Source organism: Pan troglodytes, chromosome 9 (assembly GCF_028858775.2).
Source record: "Pan troglodytes isolate AG18354 chromosome 9, NHGRI_mPanTro3-v2.0_pri, whole genome shotgun sequence".
Classification (NCBI taxonomy): domain Eukaryota; kingdom Metazoa; phylum Chordata; class Mammalia; order Primates; family Hominidae; genus Pan; species Pan troglodytes.
In genome coordinates this window covers 103,657,939-103,664,695 of record NC_072407.2, presented here as the reverse complement: position 1 = coordinate 103,664,695, position 6,757 = coordinate 103,657,939, and the positions used below count along the sequence as shown (strand labels likewise).

Here is a 6,757-nt window from a genome sequence, read left to right as displayed (position 1 = left end):
TAGGTCTACCAAAAAGCAGGGGGACTCAAGGTTCAGCCTAGAAAGAGGGATCCATGCCAAGTCTGGCTTTTATCTGTACCCAGGTTCTAAACAGATCTTGGGGCCCCTAACTGACAAGGCTGGGGCACAGCACCAGCAGTCAAGAGGGTCAGAGTCCTCTCAACGAGTCAGTGAACCCCTCTATGCCATGATTTGTCAATGCTCACATGGATAGTGGTAAAGGAATCAAGAAGTCTGGGTTTCAGAACAGCACAAACATTCTTTACCTAGTAAGCAATGATCGAAGTTCTTATCTAGGGTAAATGATGAAAAAATAGGTAATGAGATCCCCCATACATCACTGCTGAGATTATTTAGTCCAACTTTAAAGCAGTACAAAATGGCTTTTTGCACACAACAAGGGCAAGCTTTGTACTAATGTTTCTCAAACACCAATTATGTCTCCAGCGCTAGTCTCAATTTAACAGGTTTTGAAAAATGTAACCTTCCTATGTCACAGCCAAGGTAGAGTCCCTAGAATAGAAAGGGCTCTAGAAGCCAGTGGGTGTGAGCACATTCAAGTCAGGTGGTTTGAGCTTATGGGTCCATGGTGGCTGTTTCTTCCCTTCCATCACTAGGATGTTCATCTTGGGCAGCTTCAAGGTTACTGGATCTTCAGCCATTCAGCTGGCCTGGGCATGGATCAATTCCATTGGAGAAGGCTTCTAGGCTCCTTGGTAGGCCTGGGTGGCAAAACTTCCAGAATCATACTTCTGAAGGCATCTTGGTCCAAAGAGGCTCCACTTACCTGACAAGTTTCTGTCTTTATCCCCACTTTCAGAATCCATGGTGCTAGGATTTGGGCCAGGTAAAACTGTGGAAGAACCAGAAGTGAGCCAGCCTCTGGGCTTCTGCTTAGGGGAAGAATGAGGAGTGGAGCTTGGGGCTACTGGGCTGATGCAGGCTGCCTCTATTCTTTTGTTATCTCTCTACTCTGTAGCTTTAGTTTGTGGAGTGCTCCTGCCACTGGAAGGTACTTGGTCTCCTCGGTGGTGAGGCCCCTGTGGGGTGTGTAGCCAGCATCTCTCAGCCCTGCCTGTCACCCAAAATGCTGAATACTTTCCTGGGTCTGTTTTGTGATCTGATAATTCATGATGACATGTGTACTTCACCACTGGGACCTTGTCCACACTGTCAATGGCCAATGACAGGGTCATGGCTGGGGAGGGTAGGCTGGCCTCATCTTCCTCCACCTTGGTGATGCACTGATATTGTGCTCTGGAATCACTGGCTTCTAGGGGACACTGCCCATGTCCAGTGGAGGAAGAGTCATGGGCGCAGGGTCCTTGAGGGCATCATCGTAGCTGGATGCCCAACGGTATATCCTGGTGGGCAGGAACATCTTGCCTAGAGGCCCACTAGCCTCAAGAGCAGGCACTTCTGGTTGTCTTGAAGCCAATGAAAAACTGGGATCCAGGTGCTTTTTCTATCTAGAATTCTGAGCTGAGTCCCTGCCACCACAGTGAAATGATGTGATGACTAAACTGACAGACAGATGTTAATGAGAAACACGGTCCAGCTGCTGCAAATTAGCAAAACTTCTCAGGAAGTATCCATCCAGAGGTTCTGTTATCCTACTGCCAAGGGGCTGCCTGCAGCCTGGAATCTGGCACTAAAGAGGTTCCAAGGGCCCACGTCTCCTGAGAGGCTGTGGTGCAGTCTGGATCCAAGCCATGGTGAGAGCGGCAGTGACACGGAAGGTCTCCAGTACCCACCAGACAACACTGCCCCAGTGCGACCTATTGTTAAAGGAAAAGATAATGAACAAAGGTGATGCAGTTGTTGGAAGTAGTAGATAAGGGCTTTAAAGGAGTTGTTATAACTATGTGCAATGAAATAAAAGAATATATTAATAGAAAATATCTAAAGTAAAGGAAGATATAGCTTGCATATATATAGAAATAAAGAATAGATATGCTTTTATTTATCCTTATTCTTTATTATCTTATCCTTTATGTATAAAAAAGTATCCCAAATTTTGGATGTAATATCTGAAATTTAAAAATTTATTTCATCATCTTAGAAGAATTGAGATGGCAGAGGAAAAGAACAGAGAATTTAAAGATGGACCAATAGGAAATATATAATACAAAGAAGAACCAGAAAAATAACACTGAAATAAACTAAACAAATAACATACATGTGTTTATTTGGAGTCTGAGAAAGAGACAAGAGATTGGGCCAGAATAAGATATTTGAACTTATAATCACCAAAATTTTTATCCAAATTTAGTTAGGCACAGGTTTTCAGATTCAAGTAACTCTGTGCTTGCTTTTGAGCCATCAATTCCACTTCTAGGAATTCATACTAGAGATGTACCTCTGTATTAGTCTGATCTCACACTGCTAATAAAGACATACTGGGTAATTTATGAAGAAAGAAGTTTAATGGACTCACAGTTCCACATGTGTGGGAATCACAATCATAGGAGAAGGCAAAAGAGGAGCAAAGCCACATCTTGCATGGAGGCAGGCAAGAGCGAGCGTGTGCAGGGGAACTCCCCCTTTATAAAACCATCAGGTCTTGTGAGCCTTACTCATTATCATGAGAACAGCACAGGAAAGACCCTACCCCATGATTCAATTACCTCCAACCAGGTCCCTCCCGTGACATGTGGGAATTATGGGAGCTACAATTCAAGATAAGATGTGGGTGGGGACACAGCAAAACCATATCAATCTCCAATAATATGAAAACACACATGCACAAGACTATTCATTATAGCATTATTAATAGTTAAAAATATTGAGTACAGTTTCAATATCCACACATTGGTTATTGTTTGAACAAATTATGATTAATTTTCACTAAGGGACAGCAAAATTTTCTTAAAAATGAGGGAGGAATTTTTGGCCCACACAGTCTCTATTTCAATTACTTAACTCTGTGGTAGTAATCCAAAAGCAGACATTAAAAAAATACAAACAATTATGCATGGCACATCAATCAAAGATCATTTACAAAAACAAATGGTGGGTCAGATTTTGCCTGTGGGCCTTAATTTGTAAATCTTTGATTTACACAATGGATTTATACAACAATACATCAATTTAAAAAAAGATTGAAGAGGATCTCTATAAACTGATATGGAGGGATTTTCAGAGGCTGATCAAAAGTGCCAAATCTAGAATCATTTGAGCAGCAAAATAAATTATGATGATAATGGATAATAACCACTTCAATCAAATATCTGTCCATGAATCCATGGATAACGAATGAATGGCGGAAAAAGAAAAAAGTTTTCATTCACTAACCATGCATTCATGAATATGAATTTTATGTATTTATACATATTTGTGTATATATATTTATTCTTCACAGATTATTACTCTTATTATTATATATAATATTATTATTATTTCTGGGCTGTCTATTCTGTTCCATTGGTCTGGGTGTCTGTTTTTATGTCAGTACCATGCTGTGTTGATTACTATAGTTTTATAGCAGATTTTGAGATCAGGTAGTGTGATACCTCTAGTTTTGTTCTTTTTCTTCAGGATTGCTTTGACTATTTGGGGTTGTTTCTGTCTCCAAAGAGACAGAGCCAATATAATTTATAGAGAGATATATGAAAAAGGATTTATTAGAATTGGCTCACTTTATTTTGGAAGTTGAGAAATCTTGCAGACCATCTTTATCAAGTGGGAGAACCGGGAAAGAGAGTAATGTGTCTCAGTCCAAGTCCAAACTGCAGAACCAACAAAGCTGTGGTGTGATTTTCAATCCTGATTGCTGGAGAGCCTGAGGGCTACTGGTATGAGTCCTGGAGTTCAAAGACCAGACCACCTGGAGTTCTGACATCCAAGGGCAGGAGAAGAAGGTGTCCTGTCTCAGGGAGGGAAAGTGAGAATTCTCCCTTCCTCTGCCTTTGCTCCATTAGGGCCCAAAACTGATTGGATGATGCCCACTCACATCGAGGGTGGATCTTCCCCACTCAGACCACCAACTCACATGCTAATCTCTTCTGGAAACATCCACACAGACACACCTAGGATAGCCCGATCATCTAATCAAAACCACAACTACCTGGACTTCCCTTTTAGCAAAAGAGGGATCAGTTCCTTCTGAAACATTAAGAATAATGCCTTACCTGCTATCTGAGTATGCCTTAATCAAGTCAAGTCCAAAGTTAACCATCACAGGGTTTTTTGTGGTTCCATGAATGCTTTAGAATTCTTTTTATTTCTGGGAAAATGTCACTGGAATTTTGATGGAGAGAATCTGTAGATAACTTTGGGGGAGTATAAACATTTTAACAATATTAATTCTTCTAATCCCTGAACATGAAGTATCTTTCCATTTATCCATGTCTTCTTTACTTTCATTCTTCAGTGTTTTATAGTTTTCAGTGTCAAAGTCTTTTGCCTGCTTTGTTAAATTTATTCCTAAGTTTTTTTTTAACTATTGTAAATGGGATTGTTTTCTTGATTTCATTTTTTGGATAGTTTGTTTTTTTAATATAAATGCAATTGACTATTGTATGTTGATTTTGTATCCTGCAACTTTACTGTATTGTTTATTAGGTTTAAGTGGTTTTTTTTGGTGGAGTCATTAATATTTTCTAACTATAAGATTATGTCATCTACAAACAGGAACAATTTAACTTTTTCCTTTCTAATTTGTATGCTTTTTATTTCTTTCTCTTGCCTAATTGCTCCGGCTAGAATTTCCATTATACTATATTGAATAGAAGCAGGAAGAGTGGACATCCTTGTCTTGCTCCTGATTTAGAGGAAAAGATTTCAACTTTTTACCACTCAATATGATATTAGTTGTGGGCCTGTCATATATAGCCTGTATTGTGTGATGTACATTGCTTCTATATCTAGTTTGTTAAGGGTTTTTATCATGAAAGGATGTTGAGATTTGTAAACTGCTTTTTCTTTAACTATTGAGATGATCATGTGGGTTTTGTGCCTTATTCTGTTAATGTGGTATATCATGTTTATGGATTTGCACATGTTGAACCATCCCACATTCCAGGGAAAAATGCCACTTGATCATGGTGTACCATCCTTTTAATGTATTGTTGAATTCAGTTTGCTAGCATGTTGTTGAGGATTTTTGCATCAATGTCATTGAGGATATTATAATTTTCTTTTCTTGTAATGCCTTTGTCTGGCTTTGGAATCAGGGTAATGTCGGACTCATAAAATGAGCTTAGAAGTATTTCACCTGCTTCAGTTTTTTGAAGTAATTTGAGAAGGATTGGTATTAATTCTTCTTTAAGTGTTTGGTAGAATTCACCAGTGAAGACATCAGGTCCTGGGCTTTTCTTTGAAAAATATTTTTGATTACTGATTCAATCTTCCTACTTGTGATTGGTCTGTTCAGATATGCTATTTTTTCATAGTTTAGTCTTGGCTGATGGTAAGTTTCTAGGAATTTATTTCTTCTAAACTATCCAATTTGTTGGTGTATAGTTATTTGTAATAGTCTTCTAAGGTTCTTTGTATTTCTGTATAAGTTGTAATGTTTCCCTTTCCATTTCTCATTTTAGAGTCTTCTTTCATTTTTTTATTAGCCTAGATAAAGGTTTATCAATTTTATCTTTTCAAAGATCCCCTTTTAATTTTGTTGCTCTTTCATATTGCTTTCTAAGTCTCTATTTTATTTATTTTTTCTTTGATCTTTGTTATTTCCTTCCTTCTACTAGCTCTGGACTTAGATTGTTCTTTTTTTTCTAGTTTGTTTTTTTTTTTTTGAGAAATGATGTTAGGTTGTTTATTTGAGGTTTTTCTTCTTTTTTAATGTAGGTGTTTATTGCTACAAACTTTTCTCTTAGAACTGCTTTGCTGCTTCCCATAATTTAGTAAGTTGTGTTTACATATCATTTGTCTCAATATATTTTTTTATTTTCCCTTTGATTTCTTCTGTGATCCATTGGTTGTTCAGAAGCATGTTTTAAAATTTCCAAATACTTGTGAATTTTCCAGTCTCCTTCCTGTTATTTATTTCTAGTTTCATGCCATTGTGGCCAAAAATGATACTTGATATTAATCTTTTCTTTTTTTTTTTTTTTTGAGACAGTCTCGCTCTGTTGCCCAGGCTGGAGTGCAGTGGTGCGATCTTCTTAAACGTGTTGATTATATGCTTTAAAAAGTTCACCTGTATCTTTCTTTAGTAGGTTTTACAACTTCTTTAATTACATTTGACTTATTAACGCATACCATTTGTGGCAAAAGTACAAGATAGAAATCTCTTATCCAGTTTGATTTATTCCACATTCCTTCACATCTCCCATTGACTTAAGATGTGCTCTTTATCATACCATAAAATTTTTTGTATCCTTTATTCTTTCCATTAAATTCTTTATATATTTCTAGTTTGTGTGTACCAATTTATATTATTTTTGTGGTTTTTTAAAATCATTCGATATTTTTTACACCAAGTTTCTTTCATTGCTTTTCTTTTTTTGGATTTTTCTTTCTTTTAGATATTTATTTTTAGAAATGTGAAAAAATAAATAGTAGAGAAAAACCTGTCCTTCTATAGGAAGACATAAGTATTGAAACTACTACATTCTAACTAAATCTGTAAATTTAATACAAGTATAATGAAACTATCAATAAAATGTGTTATATAATTTGATACAGACCTTTGATTATTTTTCAATTAGGTCTTAGTGAAGATTTATAATTTTCTTTTCATAGGTTTTACAATTCTCTGTTAAATATATTTCTGCTTATATTATATTTTATAGCTTTTATTATATTT

General features: G+C 36.7%; 1 pseudogene; it reads right to left on the bottom strand.

Annotated features, from left to right (window-relative positions):
* Window positions 1-303: 303 nt before the first annotated feature.
* Window positions 304-1,766, bottom strand: LOC100615179 (putative monooxygenase p33MONOX; annotated as a pseudogene).
* Between the last annotated feature and the right edge of the window lie 4,991 nt (window positions 1,767-6,757).